This window comes from Pleurodeles waltl, chromosome 6 (genome assembly GCF_031143425.1).
Source record: "Pleurodeles waltl isolate 20211129_DDA chromosome 6, aPleWal1.hap1.20221129, whole genome shotgun sequence".
NCBI classification, from domain to species: Eukaryota; Metazoa; Chordata; class Amphibia; order Caudata; family Salamandridae; genus Pleurodeles; species Pleurodeles waltl.
The window spans coordinates 190,049,507-190,071,283 of record NC_090445.1 but is presented as its reverse complement, the minus strand read 5'-3'; the positions used below and the strand labels follow the sequence as shown (position 1 = coordinate 190,071,283).

The 21,777-nt window shown below is 48.6% G+C and overlaps 1 long non-coding RNA gene across 3 annotated transcripts in view; it reads right to left on the bottom strand.

The window, feature by feature from the left end:
* Window positions 1-21,777, bottom strand: part of LOC138299505 (uncharacterized) — a 242,379-nt gene that overhangs the window by 44,000 nt on the left and 176,602 nt on the right. The gene's annotated exons all lie outside the window — the stretch shown is intronic.

Here is a 21,777-nt window from a genome sequence, read left to right as displayed (position 1 = left end):
TATCGTTGTCAGGCCAAGATAAAAACAGTTTAAACACAACATTGACATCCTATAAAGCACTGTATTTGGGTAAAGGAGGATTAGAAAACGTTACTCCCTTCAACAGTCGACAAACTAGAGGATGGATGAGAAGAAGAAATTGCTGATCTGTATAGATCTTCCGCTGCCAGAAAATAACTATAAAAGTTACATCTGCTGAAAGGGAATTGATATGTTTTTCCATGCACCAGCTATGCCATAAGGATAAAGCTGAACAATAGGCCTTTTTTGTGCCTGATGCCCAGGAATGTTCAATAAAGCCTGAAGCTTCTGCCGAAATCGCCAGTATGGGATGGGAATCTCTGACAACTTCCACGCTGAAAGGGATAGAAGGTTGTCCAGAATCAAGTTGTGAGACAGACCGAAGGGGTTGGTGAGAAGGTCTGGAAAGGAGGGAAGGAGAAAAGGAAGGTCTATTGCCAACTCTAGAAGAGAAGGAAACCATACTTGGTATTGCCAGAAAGGAGCTATGAGAACTACCTCTGCTTGTTGACGTCTGATGTGCGCCAAAAGCCTGTTTATCATAATGAAAGGGGGAAAAGCACAGTTCAGGGATGTTGACCAATCCTGAGAAAAAGCATTGAAGGCTAGAGTGAATGGATCTGGGCGCCAACTGTAGAAGTGGGGTTACTGAGTGTTGAGACGCAACGCAAAGAGGTCTATTTGGAATGGACCCCATTTGCGAGAAACAGCCCGGAAAATTTCGGGATGAAGCTTCCAATCGCTGGAGTCTTGAAGAAAGCGAAAATGCCAATCCGCTACTGTATTGAGATTGCCTGGGATGTATTCCGCTTGGACCGGGATTTTTCTTTGAAGACAAAACTCCCAAAACCCTTTTGCTAAATCCGCTAAAGGTTTGGATCTTGTGCCTCCCAGACGGTTGATATATCTGACCGTGGAAATGTTGTCCATTCTGAGAAGAACTGAACAACATACTCGATCTCGTACTAGACTTTTGACTGCAGAGGAGCCGGCAAGCATCTCTAAACAGTTGATTTGCAACCGTGACTCCTGAAGAGACCATGGTGGTCATTACAACCCTGGCGGACGGTGTTAAGGCGGCGGTAAGACCGCCAACAGGCCGGCGGTAAAAAAATTTGAATTACTACCGTGGCAGAAACCGCCAACAAAGACAGCCACTTTAACACTCCAACCGCCAAGGCGGTACAAACAAAAGGCGCGGCGGTCACCGCCAACAGACAGGGGGGAGACAATGTACCGCCCACAGTATCACAACCTACCAATCCGCCACCTTTTCCGGGGCGGATTCACTGCGGACAAAAACACGGCGGAAACAGGACTTCGAAGGGAAAACGCTCACCTCTACACACCCCACGAGGAATCAGGATGCCATGGAACCAGAGCTGCACATCCTGCCAACCCTTACCTTCTTGCTCCTCCACCAGGAGCACGAACGCCGGCGGTGAAGACCACGGAGAGTACTGCACCTATGACACAGGGGAGGGGGGAGGGAAAAAACAGGGACACACACACGCAACACCCCCACCCCCACCCTCACCTACAACACACACACTAATACAGCATGATACATTACAGTTACACCCCGCAACCCCCCCGGAAGAATGCAAAGACCAAAGAAAATGAGTGTAACCATTGTAATATATTAAAATCCAGGATGCAAAAATATACATATATACACTATAAACAAAATATACTCCAAGAATAGTAGTCCAGGTGGTGCTCCATTGAAGTCCGTGGAACACTGGGCCCACACGGTATGGGCGAGGCCCACACAAGATCCCCAACCATGAAGGAGAGAACACTGCAGGGGCATCAGATAGCAATAAAACAGGCACCTCAGGGGGAGGGAAAGGGGAGGCACCTCAGCCGGTTGAGTGCACAACGCCATACCAGGAGGGGGCCACATGCCCAGTGTTCAATCCTAGGGAGTGCAAAGCCACAGTCTCTCAAGTCTCTACAGTGGGTGGTTTGCACACTGCTTCATCCTGGGAAGTGCAAAGCCACAGTCTCCAAGTCTCTACAGTGGGTGGTTTGCCCACTGCTTTATCCTAGGGAGTGCAAAGCCACAGTTTCCCAAGTCTCTACAGTGGGTGGTTTGCCCACTGTACAATCCTGGGGAGTGCAAAGCCACAGTCTCTCAAGTCTCTCCAGTGGGTGGGTTGCCCACTGCTTTATCCTGGGGAGTGCAAAGCCACAGTCTCTCAAGTGGATGTCAATCTCCACTGGTTTTGGAGGGGGCTTGGTGCCCAGAGTGGCTCATCCTGCCAAGGACAGAGGTAGTGGATGTAAATCTCCACTGGTTCTGGAGGGGGCTTTGTGCCCAGAGTGCTTCATCCTGCCAAGGACAGAAGTAGTGGATTTAAATCTCCACTGGTTCTGGAGGGGGCTTTGTGCCCAGAGTGCTTCATCCTGCTCGTGACGGACTCAGTAGCGTCAGTGCCCTTGGTGGTCATGGGCCAGCAGTGCTTGTGGCGGTGGTGCCCTGTTCGGCGGTGCCATGTTCAGCAGTGCTTGTGGCGGCAGTGCCCTGTTCAGCAGTGCTTGTGGCGGCGGTGCCTGTTCAGCGGTGCTTGTGGCGGCGGTGTCCTTTGCAGTGACTCAGCTGCTGGTGGTCCTTCATAGCCCAGCAGGGCTGGTGCTGGCGGTCCTGTCTGGCCCAGTGGGGCTGGTGCTGGCGGTCCTCTCTGGCCCAGCGGGGCTGGTGCTGGCTGTCCTGTCTGGCCCAGCGGGCTGGTGCTGGTGGTCCTGTCTGGCCCAGCGGGGCTGGTGCTGGCGGTCCTCTCTTGCCCAGCGGGGCTGGTGTTGGCGGTCCTCTCTGGCCCAGCGGGGCTGGTGCTGGCGGTCCTGTCTGGCCCAGCGGGGCTGGTGCTGGCGGTCCTGTCTGGCCCAGCGGGACTGGTGCTGGCGGTCCTCTCTGGCCCAGTGGGGCTGGTGGCGGTGTCCTCCTGGGCAGTGGGGATGATGGCGGTGGCCTCTTGGGCAGCAGGGCAGGTGCTGGCAGTGGCCTCCTGGGCAGCAGGGATGATGGCTGTGGCCTCTTGGGCAGCAGGGCAGGTGCTGGCGGTGGCCTCCTGGGCAGCGGGGATGATGGCGGTGGCCTCCTGGGCAGCGGGGATGATGGCGGTCTTCTCTGCCGTGCTGCTCTTCCCAGCCTTGCTGACTTTATGTGGCCCTTCCCCACCTTGGAAGGTGTCGCAGCTGACTCCACACTCCCACCTGTACCCTTGGGAGTGGCTTTGGTGGCTGGAGTCTGCCCCCTCTCTCGCCGGGCACTGGCCAACTTTTGATGCTTCACAGGTGGGGGACTGTCCGTGCTGTGGCTCTGTGCCACACTGGCTGCCCTGGTGGCCGGTGCACTCCAGACTCCGGTGACTACAGGCACCACTGGTCCCGGAGATGTTGTGGCTGAGGTGCAAGGTTGGGACCTGGAGAGTCAGGCCTTAGGAGACGGACGGGGTGGGGGAGGTGTGGGAAAGAGGTCAAGGTTGGACAGGAAATGTTTTTGGGAAACACTGGGACGGGTAGCTGGAGGGGGTTTGGGAGTGGAGGAAGAGGTTGTGGTTGTAGGAGGTGTTCGTTTGGTGACTTTGGGTGAAGGTGCATGCGCTGGAGCCTGTTGTGAGGTGGATGGCTGTTGGGTGGATGTGTGCCTGCGTTTGTGTATCTTGGGAGGTGGCGTCACAGACACACTGGGAGAGGACACAGGGGACGTGTGAATGGCAGTGGGGGTGGTGACTGCATGTGAGCGGGGTGTGGTGGTGTGTGTGCTGGTGATGGAAGTAGTGGCTGTAGATGTAGTGCATGCAGGTGTGAGTGCAGATGAGACTGGGAGGGAGTAGGGGGACAAGGAGGAGGGGGACACAGTGGAGGCAGTGGATGTTGGTGTGTCCGCATGTGTGTGATGCTTGCATGAGTGCCTGTGGGATGTGTGGTGCTTATGTTTGCCTGAGCTTCCCTTGTGTGTTGACGTGTGCATGCAGGTCTGAAGGTGTGCTTTGGAAGAGGGGATTGGGTCTGGGTGGAGGAAGTTGGAGGGGGGAGGCTAGAGACAGGGACAATGGCTGCCATCAGTGCTGAGTCTGAAAAGCCCGCTGAAGGGCCGCCTGACCAGAATGAATGCCCTCCAGGAAAGCATTTGTTTGTTGCAACTGCCTTTTTTACACCTTGGATGGCATTCAAAATGGTAGACTGCCCAACAGTGAGGGACCTGAGGAGGTCAATGGCCTCCTCACTGAGGGCAGCAGGGGTGACTGGGGCAGGGCCTGAGGTGCCTGGGGCGAAGGTGATGCCCACCCTCCTGCGTGAGCGGGCACGGGGCAAAGGCTGAGGGGCTGCTGTGAGGGCGGTGCTGGTAGGGGGGGTGGCGGCTGTACCTGTAGATGCGGGGGGCACAGATGTTGCCGCCACCACAAGGGAGCTCCCATCGGAGGACGAGTCTGTGTCACTGGTGTCAGCTCCTGTCCCCGCCGTGGAGCTCCCCTCGCCCTCCCACTGGTGAACTCAGAGTCCGTTGTCTTGCCCTCCATGGCCATGTGGGATGCAGCTCCCTCCTGCTCCGGTGCCACTGCTCCTCCGCCTCATGAAGCTAATGCACACAAGAACAGGTAGACCACAAACAGAAGGGGGACGACAGAAGAAAGACATGTTGAGTGCATGCATTACCGCTACCGTTGGCGGACACGACAGACACAGAAGCCCACTGCACTACGCCGCGCACTTGAGCTCCACTGTTCAATCCCTGGGACATGGCCTACAAGGCCATGGCCGGCATCTGCACACATGGATGACACAGGAGCCTGACTAGGTGTAGTTGGCACTGTACACAGGTGGGGTGGGGTGCCACAGGGTCTGCCAGAACAAGGGGACCTAACTAGCACACTCGCCCTGGCCTAGGGAAATCCACAGCCCACCTCCCCCACCCAGACACCTCCACTGCGTGCAAAATCAGCAGAATGAGAGTGTACTCACCCCCTTGTGGATGCTGTGATGCCCTCAAGCGCCCATCCAACTCCGGGTACGCCACCGCCAGGATCCTGCACATCAGGGGGGTCATGGTGCGACGGGCACCCCTCCCACGTTGGGAGGCCATCCCCAGCTGGGTCTCCGCCGTCTTCTTTCTCCAGCGGCGAATGTCCTCCCATCTCTTACGGCAGTGGGTGCTCCGTCTGTGGTAGAACCCCAGGGTCCGGAAGTCCATGGCGATGGCACGCCAAATATCCTTTTTCTGGTGGGGGCTGACCTACATAAATTGTACAGGGGGAAAAGAAAAGTTATTACCAACTGCACCGTCACAGTCATTGGCCCCCATCCCTACCCTTGCCATGTGGCACATGCACTCACCTTCGTTTCATGCACGCCTCATTCTCCCCCCTCCATCTTTCATCCACCCCACTCCACACAGGCATAGCCCATACAGCATGCTCCCGGTGTACTTACCTGTTTGTCTGGAGGACTGTAGAGTAGCGTGTACTGGGGGAGGACCCCATCCACGAGTTTCTGCAACTCCTCAGATGTGAATGCAGGGGCCCTTTCCCCAGACGCACAAGCCATTGTCTCTTCCAGACCGAAGTCACAGCAGCACTTGCAGTGTAGGTCCTCTCCTGTCAAAGATCAGGTATTGAGTGATTGAACAGATAGGAAATGGCGGTCACGTCCACGGCGGTGAGTACCGTCACCGCCGGCGGACATCGTCATTGGCTCCTGGGACCTATAGGGTCCAATGTTAACCAATGCAGAATTGCGGCGCGGTCTTCGACCGCCTACCGCGATGATGTACAAGGCCAGCGCAGTTACCTCACATCCCATTGTCCCACTTTACAGGTCAGGCAGCCGCCATTTCAGGGGCCCACATGGCTTAATTTTAACTGCGTCACACATACCTAGGCCTTGCCTCAACAATCACACAGGCCAAATTTCGGATTCTGATTCATGTTCTGTGTAAGCTGTCGGTATGTACCTCTGAGTTGGTTGACTCTGTGCTCGCTGTTGTCCTTCATAGGCACCGTCCGCTGGGACATGTAAGGAAATGGCGGCATCCTCCTGTGTACAGACCGCTGGTGGACTTGTCAACAATGGAGGAAAGACATGTGATCATCACCTACAGGCTTGATCGTGCCACAATCCTGGAACTGTGTGCCCAGTTGGAGCCAGACCTGATGTCAGCTATCCACCATCCCACAGGAATCCTCCCTATAGTGCAGGTGCTGTCAGTACTCCATTTCCTTGCAAGTGGGTCATTTCAAACAACAGTGGCCATAGCATCAGGGAAGTCCCAGCCTATGTTTTCCAACGTGTTGTCCAGAGTGTTGTCTGCCCTGCTGAAACACATGCGGAGCTACATCGTTTTCCCTCAGGTGGAGGATTTGCCTACAGTGAAAGGTGATTTCTATGCCCTGGGACATACCCCCAACATCATAGGTGCTATTGATGGGACACATGTGGCTTTGGTACCCCCGCAGGAGTGAACAGGTGTACAGAAACCGGAAGAGTTATCATTCCATGAATGTGCAGATGGTGTGTTTGGCAGACCAGTACATCTCCCATGTGAACGCCAAATTCCCTGGCTCAGTGCATGACGCATACATCCTGCGGAATAGCATCATCCCTTATGTGATGGGTCAATTCCAGAGGCACCGTGTGTGGCTATTAGGTGAGCACCTGGAAGCAAGTCATTGGGAATTGTTGTCTTGGTTTGGGGTTATCCCTACAGGTTAGTGTGTGTCTAACAGGTGTCCCTCACCATTTGCAGGTGACTCTGGTTACCCCAACCTGTTATGGATACTGACCCCAGTGAGGAATCCCAGGACAAGGGCAGAGGAACGCTACAATGAGGCCCATGGGCGAACTAGGAGGGTGATCGAGCAGACCTTCGGACTCCTGAAGGCCAGGTTCAGGTGCCTCCATATGACAGGTGGATCCCTATTCTACTCACCAAAGAAGGTGTGCCAGATCATCGTGGCCTGCTGTATGCTTCACAACTTGGCTTTGCGACGACAGGTGCCTTTTCTGCAGGAGGATGGTCCAGATGGCGGTGTTGTGGCAGCTGTGGAGCCTGTGGACAGTGAAGACGAGGAAGCAGAGGAAGAAGACATGCACAACAGGGACTCAGAGATCCTGCAATATTTCCAGTGAGACACAGGTAAGAATACAAACCTGCCTACTACATGTATTTTACCACTACTACCTCTCTACTGTATGTCGTTTTCACCCAGTGTATGGTCACTGAGTTTTCACTTTCCCTTACGATTTCACAGATGTGGGTCCCACTATGTGATATCTGCTTTGTTTCCGCATGGACTAGAGCTGTGTGACATAGGTATGTTGACATTACATTTGAAAGAGCATTTTGACAGTGTAATTGCTAATACACTATTTCGAAATCACAGACTGACTCCAGATTGTTTTGTGCTTCAAGGGTGTTTATGTACTCAATATTGGAGGAGGTTGTCAAATGGTGAGGGGTGATGGTGGAGAAATGTCCATGGCAGAGTCAAAGCTATTAGTCTCACAGGTGCATTGCCCAAATGGGCATAGGAAGTAGAGCTGGGGCAGTTTGAGGATGGACAGAGTGACAAAGTGGGACAGTAAGATGACGTTCAGGGTGGTCTCATTTCTTGGCGGGGTCTTGGCATCATTCTCTGTCTTTGTCCAGGATCTCAGGAACCATTTGCGGGGTGGTTCTCCCTCTGCAGGGGGTGGGGTGCTGGTGCGGTGGTCCTGTGACAGGGCGTCTTGTCCACTAGCGCCGGCAGAGGTGGTGGGCAGTTCATCGTCCAGTCTAGTGTCAGGGACCCTTGTTGTGCCACAGTGTCCCTCCTGGTGTTGAGTACTTCCTTCAGCACCCCTACGATGGTGCCCAGGGTGGAATTGATGGATCTGAGTTCCTCCCTGAAGCCCAAATACTGTTCCTCCTGCAGGCGCTGGGTCTCCTGAAACTTGGCCAGTACCGTTGCCATCGTCTCCTGGGAGTGGTGGTAGGCTCCCTTGATGTTGGAGAGGGCCTCGTGGAGTGTGGGTTGCCTGGGCCTGCCCTCCCCCTGTCGCACAGCAGCCTTCCCAGTTCCCTGTGTTCCTGGGCCACCGTCCCCTGGAGTGTGTGCCCACTACCACTGCCCCAAGGTCCCTGTTGTTGTTGGGGTGGTGGGTTATCCTGGGTTCCTTGTAGTGGTAGACACACTGCTGCTTCACGTGTCCTGGGGACAGAGGTATGGGCCCGCTGGGTGGGTGCTGTGCTGTGTTTCCAGAGGGGAGAAGCTCTGTGGTGGGCTGTGCCAGTGTGAGGGGAACCGACTGTCCCGAGGTCTCCGATGGGCCGGGCTCGTCATCTAGATCCAGTTGCACAGAGCTGCTGTCATCACTGTGGGCCTCTTCTGTTGGTTGTGTGGACATGTGTGGACCCTCCTGTCCGGTGACGTTGGGTAGGGGTCCTGCAGGGGTATAAAAGGATGTTTATTACATCTGTGTGTGCTATGGTGTGCAATAGGTGGGTGAGCCTTGTACCCCAGTGCTTGCATTCCTGTGTGGGACCTTGTGTTAACGTGGTTTAGGGGGGTGTATGGGTATGTGCAGTGGCCATGCTTTGATGATGGGTGTCCATGCTTTGTTGTTGCATGCAGGGCTTGGAGTTGGGATGTGTGGTTTGTGATATTGGGGCATTTGTGAGGAGTTGGAGTGATGGGGGTGAGTGTAGGGGTATGTGATAGCATGCAGGTAGGGTGGGGGATGTACTAGTTAAGATTTGACTTACCAGAGTCCATTCCTCCATCTACTCCTGCGAGGCCCTCAGGATGCAGAATCGCCAAGACTTTCTCCTCCCATGTTATTAGTTGTGAGGGAGGAGGTGGGGGTCTGCCGCCAGTCCGCTGAACCGCAAGGTGGTGTCTTGAGACCACGGAACGCACCTTCCCCCGTAGGTCGTTCCACCTCTTCCTGATGTCCTCCCTATTTCTTGGGTGCTGTCCCACTGCGTTGACCCTGTCCACTATTCTTCGCCATAGCTCCATCTTCCTAGCTATGGAGGCGTGCTGCACCTGTGATCCGAACAGCTGTGGCTCTACCTGGATGATTTCCTCCACCATGACCCTGAGCTCCTCCTCAGAGAACCTGGGCTGTCTTTGCCGTGCCATGGGGTGGTGTGGGTGATGTGTGGGGTGGTGTGTGTAGTGATAAGTGGGGTGATATTTAGTGGTGTGTTGTGTGAGGTGCGTGGAAGTAATGTGGGTGATGGTATTGTGTGCCTGTGAATGCTTGGTAGTTGTTTGTGGTGTCTCTCTCTGGCCTTCTTTCTGTAATTTTGATCGTAGGGGTTTGTGGGTGATGTGGGTGTGTGTTTTATATTGTAATGGGTGTGTGGGAGTGGTGTGTGTATGTGTATCAGGTGTGTGTATTTGGAATTGTCCAATGTGGTTGTGTTTTGTAAATGTGTGTGTATTTTGAGCACGGCGGTGTGTACCACTAATGGAATATCGCGGTTGAAAGACCGCCGCATGGATTCGTGTGTCGTGATAGTGTGGGCGTACTTCTGTTGGCGTGACGGTGGAGGATTTGTTTTCGCCAGTTTATCACTGACCTTTGGTGTGGCGGACTTGTGTGGGTGTCTGAATTTTGGCGGATTCCGAGCTGTGGGTCATAATACCTGTGGCTGATTTCCGCGGCCGCGGCGGTGTGTTGGCGGTCTTCTGCACAGAGGTAAGCGGCTTTTACCGCCAATGTTGTAATGACCGCCCATGTACCTCCAGTCGAGATTGTACCACACCGGGCTCCCCAACCGGAGAGGCTTGCATAGGATTCTAACACAAGATCTGGGGCTGACGCAAATATGGTCCTGCCGTTCCAGGCATCTAAATGGTCTATCCACCATTGAAGTTCTGTGCGAGAATCGGGATCTAAAGCCACGTTGTCTGAATAAGCGAGACCCTTATGAAGATGCCGAATTTTGAGTCTTTGAAGGGCTCTGTAATGAAGAGGACCTGGAAATATGGCCTGAATGGAAGAGGAAAGAAGGCCCACAATCCTTGCCAAAGATCTGAGAGATATAAGGGATTTGCGTAGGGTGTGAATAATTTCTGACTTTATGGACTTTATCTTTGCAAGGGGAAGAAGAAGAGTAGCTGCCACCGAGTATACGAGGAAACCTAAAAACTCTATGCGTTGGACTGGACCCAGAGAGGACTTCTCGTTGTTTATGAGGAAACCCAGATCGGTGAGAAGTGAGGAAGCCAAGTGAAGATGAGATTGAAGGACAGCACGATCTTGGTCCATAAAGAGGATATTGTCTAGATAAATGATCAATCTGATACCCCGTGCCCTGAGGAAAGCTACGACCAGTTTCAAGAGTTTTGTGAAACACCAGGATGCTGAAGAAAGACCGAAAGGAAGGGAAGAAAAGTGATAAAACTGATTCATCCATTCGAATTGAAGGAATGTTCTGAAATCTGGATGCATAGGAACTGACAGGTAAGCGTCCTGAAGATCCAAACGAACCATCCAATCGCCCTGAAGAAGAGAATCCCTGAGATGGAGAATAGTCTCCCTCTTGAAGTGACGGTAAACTACAAATTGGTTGAAAAATTTTAGATTGATGACTGGGCGCATCTTTTTGTTCTTTTTCTGGACCAGAAACCTGAACAATACGGATGACAAGGGATGATGGCGTGCTTTTGAAGAAGAGCCTGGATTTCCGCTGAAATTGCTAACGCCATTTCTTGGGAAAACCTGGGAGGTTGAGGAAAAAGGGTCTGAAAAGGCTGTGTATAGAGTTTCATGTTGTAACCTTGGACAGTATTTAATACCCATGGATCCCAAGTTATCGACTGCCATTTTAGAAGGAACAACCGAAGCCGACTCCCTACAATAGGAGGGCCAGAAGAAAGACTTACCGGTTTGGACTGCAGGTCTGGGAGCTTGGCTGCCTCTGTTGCGGAAACCGCGTCCTCTTTGGGGGTAAAACTGCAGTCCGTACTCCTGGTAGGAGGCATTGAAGGCACTACGGGAACCTTGGTGATTGTATGGACGGCCAGCAGAGTGGTACCTGCCGCTGCCGGCCCTGGCAAAAACCCGACTATGAAACATCTTTTTTAGCGACTGCTGGGCCTTGTCCAAGGAGGCAAACGTTGAAACGTATTTGCTCAATTCCTCAATAAAGGAATCCCCAAAAAGTAGTCCTTCCACTTTCAAACCTGGATCTGACCCTGCGAGATTGACCAGCTTTGGGTCCAATTTAAGGAGGAGGCCTTTCCTGAGTTCTTGAGTCATTGCTGCATTGGCATTGCCTAATAGGCAAAAGGATCTTTGAACCCATAGGGATAAATTCGCTGGATTGATGGAACAATTGTCCAGACAGGCCGCTTCGGCCATATAAAAAATCCAGGTGAGGCGACCCACTACATCCAGCAGTTCATCCTGGCAAGTGGACCAGGCTTTGTCCACGCCCTTGCGTGGATCTTTACTGAACTTGGTGAAGAAGATAATGAGGGAAGGATCAATAGCTGGGGTGGAAGTAATCTTGGATGCGGGAGAAGGACGAGGACACTCCGAACGGAGTTTGCCTCTGGTTTGCTTATCCAAGGCTGTGCGTAATCTAGAAGTCACATAAACACCTACATGATCCGCAGGAAACCATTCCGTTGAATTAGGATGATGAATATCAATCGGGTTAAACATAGGAACCCCTTCTGCATCCGTCATCATTGGAGTCTGGTTAGCGTCTTCCGCTGTTATCTTTGCTTTCTTTGGAGGGGGTGAAAAAACAGAGTCATCATCATCTCAAACATTAGCGTCAGAGACGGAATCTGTGCCATTATCATCAGTATTTAAAATACTGGAAATCACTATGGGATCAGAAATGTGTTTAGATTTCTTAGTACATTTAAGAGACGGTTTAGAGAGTAAAAATTTAGATACTCCTTAGTAGGAGCCTTTTGAGGAGCCGCGTCCTCTGCCTTTTGTGAGGTAACCTCACTAACCAATGCCTTCTTGGAAACATTTTTAAAAATAAGGCGTTTTCTGCTTATCCCCGCAGATTGGGCCAAAATCGTCTTGGAAACCAAAGATAAAACTGTATTTTCCAAAGTTCTTGATAATTTATCAATGGAGTTTGACACAGCTTGTTCTACAGGGCTTTGAATAAAATCATTAAGCTGGTCATTCATATGTTCATCCTCTTCCAAGCCATTATTCAACAAAGAGCCTTCCATTTCCATTGAAAAATGGATTAATCAATAATAAATGACAAGATGTGAAAGGGTTAAAGAGCTCTTGAAACAGGAGAACAGACTAACAAGGCTCCGTCTGTGGGCGGGGAAAAAAGGACCACAGGGAATAAACCTGACGGGAGACGAAGGCTGCTGAAGCTGCAGCATGGTGAGTAAAACGTCCGTGAAGCGAAGGAAGAGCAGGAAAAGCGCTAAACTGCCGTTTCCGACCAGCGCTGACAAAGTGAAGACGCGCTGTGAAGAGACGGCCGTTTAGAACGCCGGTGAGGGGAAAAATTACCCACGCGCGAGACACGCTAACCGGCAATATGCGGCTAAGAGCCGACTATAAATAGAAGGACAGCAAGAGCAACGCTGCGCTTTTAACCGGACTAAATATACGATAAGTAACAATATTACAGTAATGAAAAAACATTAAATATAAAAGCGAGCATAGAAGTGAAAATACTTATCCTGACTGTAAGCAGCAAGAAAAGAGGGCTGTTCACAGTCAAGATACGTATTTAGGGGTCTGATGATCTGTGATTGGTGGACTTATTGTAATACTGTTTGTCTCCCATTGGCCCGTTTTCCTTTGGCCTTCTGGGAGTTGTTGTTTTCTTGACTGCTGCTATTTGATTAAACAAGAAAAGAAATGCATAATATGAGCCTCCGGTCTTGCCATAAAATTGAAATGCTTAGCACTGAGTTCATTGTTACACTGCAGGATATAGCCCTGGAAACAAGATGGCTGGCGCTGCTTTGGAACGCATAATGGGAATGCATTTTAATTGTGCGTTCCAAAGGAGTGCCAGACATGTTATATGCTGATCTTCTCGATTTGAGCAGAGAAAGTAGCATAAGGGCTACAGAGATGACCATGAGGCTAGGAAACAGGGTTTGAGTCTTGGAGGGAGGCTCAATATCCTGTAATTATGTGCAAATCACTTAGTTCAACTGGTGCTCATGTAAAGTCCTTTGATACTTTTGCGCAATCTTAAATTAATAAAAGAATGTACAGCGGGAGAGTGGTGGGAACAATGTTCCCTCTAATTTGTTTCCTCTATGTGCAGCCATGCAAGATCTCTGTGCACTGCCGCCAAGGCTATGTGCACCAAGCATGCGAGTGCAGCACACAAGTATATAAATCTGTGGCAATTGTCACTCAAAACTTTTGTTTACAATGAGAGTGAAAACAAGTGCATTTCACACATACAGCTCTAATTAACATGGCCTTGAGACAGTTTTGAAATGTGGATGTAGAACTGACTCATTGCCCCATGATGCATGCTGCAAGGAGTGGATGAAAAATGCGAATGACAAAACAGCAGACTTTTGGAGGGCACCTGGCTGAAAAGCCCTATAACTATGTAACACACATATTTTTAGTAAAACCAAAAGGTCTTGGAGAACACAAGAGTTAAAAAAGCAAAAAAGTCAATTGATCTGCCATTGGCTACTAGCCTCTTTGTTAATGCATTTTTTATGTTTTTGTAAATTGCTTCCTGTTCCAGAGGTCCATTCTGAACCTAAATGGTTTGTTGGTTGGGGTGGATGGGTGGCATAGAGGAGGCAGAGAGAGAGTATATGGCCTGAAAATGTGGGCATGCGGAGCAAGACAGTAGGAGAAGGTGAGTAGGAGAGTGCAAGAGAACGTTTGTCAGTGTCTGTATATTCAATGGAAATATAGTATGGTACAATGTGCGCTGTACAAAACCTGAACAACAGTACCCAGGTCCACTAGAATTATCCATCAGGAAAAAGCACAAAATTATGCGGCGGGGTTGACTAAATTATGCAACAAGAGTAGGTAAATTATGTGACATAATACAGAACATTTTTTCATAGTGTTGCGTCATTTTAGATTTTTTTTGACATAGTAACCCTGTATTGGCAATGATTTCACCTCATTAGTACAAGTTTACAAACAAATTTCAGATAGAAGCACTCTGCACCCCCCCCCCATTGTTCTTGTTTTTTATGGATTCCCATCACTACCACCCTGCAACAGTGCCCCTCACACCTCCAGGCCCCTGTATGACATACATTGCATTTTTTATAGATCTACTCATTGTTCACTCACACTCAGTTCTGTAATCTGCATGGTACACGTTAGTCACGTTTTTTCAGCAGGCACATTAACCCTTTGCACTGCATTAGGATGATCTGAAGCTGCCACTAGGCAAAGCTCCGCTCTTTCTCCAGCAGGAGCATTAATCACGTGCTATTTTTATTATTGCCTTAAGACGTTTTGGGTTTGAACGAGAGGTTTGTTTAACCTTCGCTGAATTTTGTTTTTAGGTACACACAATGTACCAGCTGCTGCAAATGGTTAATCCCGCTTTCTTGTGAGGCCTGTATGAAGGCACACTAACTGTCTACGTATGTCACAGTACAAGTTTATGCAGCTATACCCGCCTGCCTGCATAAATGGATACTTTTAGAAGCATGCGCGTACCCAGAATAATTAATAGGCATACTGGCACAGCCGTAGGAGCTTGGACAGCCGCACGTGTGATCGCATGTGCACCGTCGGTTCAAGATCGGTAAAGATATACTTATAACATGGTCGAAAATAAGCGGCGTTTGAAGCAAAATTCAGATAATAATCTCAAAATTCAAACTGCAAAAAAAACAACACAGAGAATTCTGTGAAAAAAACCTTTTGTCATGGCACAGAGGATGAAAACAAAAGGCACTAATCATATTGCAGAGGTGCTCAAAACACAAAAATAGAGTTTTATGCATAAACCAAACGGGTATGTCTCAATTTCTGTACATCTGTAAGAAGGGACGGAAAAAAGTAAGCGATGGTATGTTTCTCTTGTAAAAACTGTTTCTTCCCGCATTGTATACCATATTGAAGAAAGGACATGAACACGTTATCAAAGCCTGTGTAATGTCTGAGATTTGATCAAAATGAGGAAATATTTGGCGTCATCGACATTCTGTGACGTGAGCACATCTCATTGTCCCATGAATGAGGAAAATGTGACGTGAAATGAGATGCAGGGCACGCGAAGACATAGATGGCGGGCACTGGAGTGCTTGGGCCTCTGCGGAGGCGCCATGGTTTTAGCTTAGCTATAGCTCAGAGAGGAAGGGAGCGCCAAGAGACAGTGATGCTTGTTTCTTTCCTACCCTGTCATGTGCCACTGCCCTCTGCACACCGAGATGAAGAGAGGATGGTGAGGAAGGGAAAACGATCACACGCTAAAAAGGGGTGTGTGTATTACCCTTGATATGAAAATGCACATTTTGAACATTTTTCTTAAGCATTCCTCAATCATGCAATATTAAGACCATTATATGACAGAAATTCACATATAAATGCGAAGTACATCAGTGGCAGGAGAACGTTTCAGGTCATTTTTGATTCAATGTATAGTGAACGTATCAGTGTATTGCATGCAGCTCTCGGGTTTAGGGGGATTTTTAAACGTAACAAGCTCGCGCAAGTAAAAAACCAAGCAGACTCACTGAAATGTCAAATTAACATTTCTAGTGAATCCGTGCAGGCTCCACACCCATTGCTGCACAATAAAAGCGTGCCGGTACCCAAAGCCCTCCTCTTAAACAGGCTGGTGCTGCATTTGAATGTGCGAGCACGGATTACTGAGGCAGTGAAATCCTGAATCCATCTCGGGCCTCTTCAATCCATTTACAGCCACTCTTTGCCCCTTCAGCTCACTAGCAGCTTTCTGCTTTCTACCTTTGTGACGCTTTTTCGTTTTTCTCTTCCTCCGTCTTTCCCATATGTGTCTAATAAGCGTCAGCCCTCAAAAATAATTTCTGTTGCTCAGCAATGGAAACAACAAGCACAAATTAAGCACTGCCCCACTCCAACATGAAAACCACATACAGCATGAATGTTCCCTCTAATTTTTTTCCACTGTGTGCGGCAGTGTAAGGTCTCTGTGCGCTGCAGCCAAGGTTAAGCGCGCCAAGAAATTGACCATTCACGCGAGCTCAGCGCATAACTACTAAGATCATTGGCATTTGCCTCTCCATAGCTTTGTTTTACCACTAAAGCAAAAAAGTCAGGGCATTAGAAGTTAAAAAGAAGAAAATAGTATCTCATTCACGTCTGGAGCAGCGGAGGGGCACAGATTAAGTTGAATCAATCAGTGCTTGGTACCTGCTCCACACTGAGGAACAGAAATGATGCTTGGCTTCCAGTGACAAATTACAAGACTGCAGAGAAGAGTGCCTCGCAAGCCATCAAATAGTAAGCGACAGGCAGGCTCCAAGCCCTTTACTGTACACAACAGAGTCTCCAAAGCAAGACGAAGGCGCTAGCACATCCACTCACAGCAAGCAACAGAAAGGTGACAAGAACAGCTTTCCACTGCCCGTCTTCATGTGGCGGTGGGTTTTAGTAATATTTGAACCGTTTGAGCTACAAATAATGTATCTTGGTTGAAGATTTTTGGTTATGTGGCAAATCTATAATTATACAAAAATGCTGCGGCCACACAATAGCATGTTACAAACTGAAGTCACAGCGGGGGCTCAACAAACAGACAAAATTAAGGTGTAGTTTGATTAGTCCCAGGATCGTTAATGCAGACAGTGACTTTAGGCCATCCACAACCCTGGGTATTCCTCACAATAACCAACTACCTAATCCATGACCTGCAGTACAGAGAACAGCATTTGGCACATATCCTTCTTGTGTTATCCGATTTTGCAGCATGGTATTATGGCTAGGCATTATGATTATCCAAATCAGTCAATTAGAAGGACAGTACATAAAAACAAATAACCCAGTTCAGAAAGCACTGTAGTTATAGGAGAGCAAACTTCTCTAAGAAAATATCTAAAAATGTAATAGCCAAAAGCATCTTTCCATCCCAAACTGTAAGCCCCTTATGTTATTTGCCCTTTATTTATAGTGTTTAAATAGTATGGTCCAAGCCTTGATGGTGCCAGAGTCTTTAAGAAAACAATTGCCGTGCCATCTTAACAGCTGTTCACAAGTTATTACAAGCAGAAGGGGTAAAACACAACCAGGGAAATAAAGCATGAGTGACATAGTAAGAATGGAGAGACATCATCCCCTTCTCCTTATGGTGACTTTTCCAGATTGGGATAGCGGAAGTGAAAAGCAATAAATAAAAGAAGTGGGGGGACTAACCAAGTGGGGCAGTATACAAGTGACATCATGGCAAATTACATCACAGCTTGTTGTTTCCAGAGCTGAAAGGGGTTTTATCACACGTTTGTGTTAACACTGCACTAAGCAAGTGCCAATACACAAGATTAAGGGCATGTAAGCCAATAATACATTATGTTTTTTCGTGTGCTATTGTGGACTCAAAATTCAAATAAGATACATAACACTGAGAAATAATCTGTCGCAAAGTAAAATGACTGTGCAATTGTTCACTTAAAGGATTAAAAGATTGAAGGCCAGATGTAATATTGTATTAGTTGCCAAAATTGGTCACAAATTCTACATCAACTTTTTGCGACCAGTACCTGATTTTGTAAACTAACCCACATACTATTAGGTTAAATTGCAAAAACACAATTTGCACAGCAGAAGAGCTGCCTAATGAATACTAAAAAGCCATGTTGCAATTCGTGATCCTCAGAGACAGCTGACCACCACCCTGATGTTTGCACTTTCAAATTCATTCCCATAAAGAATATGGCACTGATTTAAAGAGAAACCTTTACTTGTTGTTTCTGGTGCGGAGCACCAGCACTTATTTTTGAGGGCTGATGCTTATTTTTCTTACTCAAGCATTTACTGCGAGTAAAAGACACACATGGGAAAGACGGAGGAAGAGAAAAACAAAAAAGCGTCACAATGGGAGAAAACAGAAAGCTGCAAGAGTGAGCTGAAGGCCAGGGACTGGCTTTAAATGGATTGAAGAGGCCCTAGAGGGATTCAGGCCCGTATTTATACTCCGTTTGCGCCGAATTAGCGTCGTTTTTTTCGACGCAAATTCGGCGCAAAACTAACGCCATATTTATACTTTGGCGTTAGACGCGTCTAGCGCCAAAGTATGGGCAAATAGCGCCATTTTTTTGCGTGAACGCCTTCCTTGCGTTAATGAGATACAAGGAAGGCGTTCCCGTCTAAAAAAATGACGGCGACGCAAATGCGTCGTATTTATACTCCCGGGCAAAAATCACGCCCGGGAGTTGGCGGGTCAAAAAACCCCGCATTTGCGCCACTTTTTAACGCCTGGGTCAGGGTAGGCGTTAAGGGGCCTGTGGGCTCAAAATGAGCCCACAGATGCCCTCCCCTGCCCCCAGGGACCCCCCCTGCCACCCCTGCCCACCCCAGGAGGACACCCAAGGATGGAGGGACCCACCCCAGGGACATTCAGGTAAGTTCAGGTAAGTATAATTTTTTATATTTTTTAATTTTTTTGGTGGCATAGGGGGGCCTTATTTGTGCCCCCCTACATGCCACTATGCCCAATGACCATGCCCAGGGGACATAAGTCCCCTGGGCATGGCCATTGGGCAAGGGGGCATGACTCCTGTCTTTACTAAGACAGGAGTCATTTAAATGGCGTCTGGGCGTCGAAAAAAATGGCGCAAATCGGGTTGAGGCGATTTTTTTGCCTCAACCTGACTTGCCCCATTTTAAGACGCCCTAACGCCATTTTCCCCCTAATCCGGCGCTGCCTGGTCTACGTGGTTTTTTTCCACGCACACCAGGCAGCGCCGGTCTGCTAGCGCCGGCTAACGCCATTCCATAAATACGGCGCCCGCATGGCGCTTCAGAATGGCGTTAGACGGCGCTAATTTTTTTTACGCTAAACTGCGTTAGCGCAGTTTAGTGTCAAAAAGTATAAATATGGGCCTCAGTATTATGCTGTCTTAGTATTTCGTGTTTGCACTTTTAATTGCAGCAGCCGCGTGTTTAAGAAGAGGGCTTTGGGCACCGGCACATTTTTTATTTAAGAGAAACGTTTTATTTGTTGTTTCCTATGTTTGAGAGCCGATAAGTAAAAGACACATATAGGAAAGATGGAGGAAGAGAAAAAAAAAGCGTCACAATGGAGAAAACAGAAAGCTGCAAGAGTGAGCTGAAAGGCCAGGGACTGGCTTTAAACGGATTGAAGAGGTCTGAGATGGCTTCAGTATTACTCTGCCTTAGTATTACGCGTTTGCACTTTTAATTGCAGCAGCCGCATGTTTACGATGAGGGCTTTGGGCACCGGCAAGTTTTTTTGATTTACAAATTACGCACTGGAGAGAACACAATGCCCTCAGTGACAACATAAACCTTTTATCTAGCAAGGGATAACCCCAGCCAGCCGGCCTGCTGATAAGCATGATTTATTGCCCTGAATGCAGCCTGGTGTCCTCCAGCCAGACAAAGCTAATTAAGCTCCGTGACTTGCTGTAACTCCTGAAAAAGCACAAACCTTATTCATGGGGATTTCTCCTCAGGGGACTGCTTGTCCTGCGCTGCTGCAAAGGCAGGCAGTGAAAAGTGCGTGTTTTGTAAATGTGTATGCGCGGTGGGAATAGCCATTGAGCGCGCGCACACGCGCGCACCTTAAAGGGAACATTGCACGGCATGTTTAACTGCTGCATGTTCCAGGCTCTTCTATGGCATTCCACAGGCCTATGGCAAGACTAACTTGAAAGTCCATAACCAGGGCTCCACCCTGTGTTCTAAATGCGTATTGCACTACACCTCCAAGCAAAAGACTTCACTGCGCTCACATTTTAAAGGCTCTGGCTGGTGAATGGTCTCAATCTAACCGGAAGCTTTGCAAGAGTGTGTGCGTGCTAGAGAAAGCACTGTGCGCACACATGCATGCGTACAGGTCACAGAGAACAATGGTTGAGAAACACGCTTGCTCATGTAATGCCTGCAGCCATGTGGAAATTAGGTAAAGGGCGGAAGACAAACAAAACAAGTACAGTGCAAGCGCTGTGCAGCCAAAACATTAAAAAAGTCCCCCAAAACAGTACTTGGGCTTCAGGACACTGATAAGAGCAAACACACGAGGGGTAAGCATTTGTAAATGCAGAAAATATGCTACAGCCAATAGAAACGTAGGAAAAGTAAGTGGCAAGCACATGAACCAATGAAAATCAAGCTGTGGGATGTAAGCTCCTTTTAAGATTTATGTTAACAATAGATTTCACAAGCACAGAACAAGCAAAACCTAACAAGGACTCTTGTGAGATTTTTTAAGCTTTCTTATACTGCAGCAAATGGGGATGTTTGGCTAACAGCAATAAACCCACACTACACAAAACATTGCCATCATTCATGAACTGGGGGCCTTATTATGAGCTGCCTTTCCAGCGCATTGGGAAGGAGGTGTGCTCAAACAGAAATTACCAATTCTATGTCAGGACCGGAGGATCTGATTATGCTTCTCTTTCATGTTTTATTTTCTCAGCAGCTAATCAAAAATAAGATTAAAAACACTACATTTCCCATAAAAACCAACATAGTCACGACCAACCATAGAAAGTCCCTCATATAAAACCTGGTGACATCTTAACACTTCCTCTTTCTTTGCAGAAATAGACACAATAAACACACTGCAATTAAATGTGAGTCCATCATCTAAACAAGAATCTCAGTCTTACAGGAACATCCCTGGAAAATCCTCAAACATTATAACTGGAACCAAAGGAGGAAACAGAGACATCTTGCTTGCCTTCTGACCAACATCCCTCCGATCCTGACCAGAACCTCTGGATCCCTATAGAACTGACTAGACTCAGTGAGCCATAGCTGAAAAATGAAAGATTTCCAATGACAGAATAACCTTTGCGAAAGACGCCTCCTCAAGTCTGTTTTTGCATGATACCTAAGGATAAAAACAGAGCCCTAAAAACCACTCACTGACCCCTAGACAAATGCTAAACGTGTGGGACAAATGATATCTTTGCAATCAAAACATTTGAAATAGCTTACTTATACCTTACGCAGGGCACCACATATTTTCAGGGTAGGATAATCCTCACCTCTGTGTCCTTAATAGAATTGAAAATTCTTGACGCAGTAGCTAGAAAAGTTTCCATTCTGTGTCAGGACCGGAGGCTCCCATTATGCTTGTTCAAAGTTGAGCCACCACTACCAATGCTACATACACAACATGCTTATAATACGATGACTTGAAAGTGGATTCAGATGACCAATCCGCTATCTTCATGGTAGCCTCTAGACGAGACCCTAACGCAAAAGACTTGAATGCCATAGCTCCCCTAGCAGAATGAGCCCCAAAAACTGAAATGTTAACCACCACTTCCGAAAGAAGCCAATTCATCCATCTAGCCAGTGTGCTGGAGGAAACTGGTTTAAAAGGCTTTTGTAATGCGATGAGCAATTGTCCGTCTGAGTCCAGACAAAATTCACTATTAGCGGCATCACAGGCTTGGAGACATCAATCAATCAATCAATCAGGGATTTGTAAAGCACACTACTCACCCGTGAGGGTCTCAAGGCGCTGAGGAGGGGAGGGTCGAGAAGGTGGAGGGGGGAGGTGCTGCTACTGCTTGAACAGCCAGGTCTTGAGAAATTTCCTGAAGGTAAGGAGGTCTTTGGTTTGGCGCAGGTGGGTGGGAAGAGTGT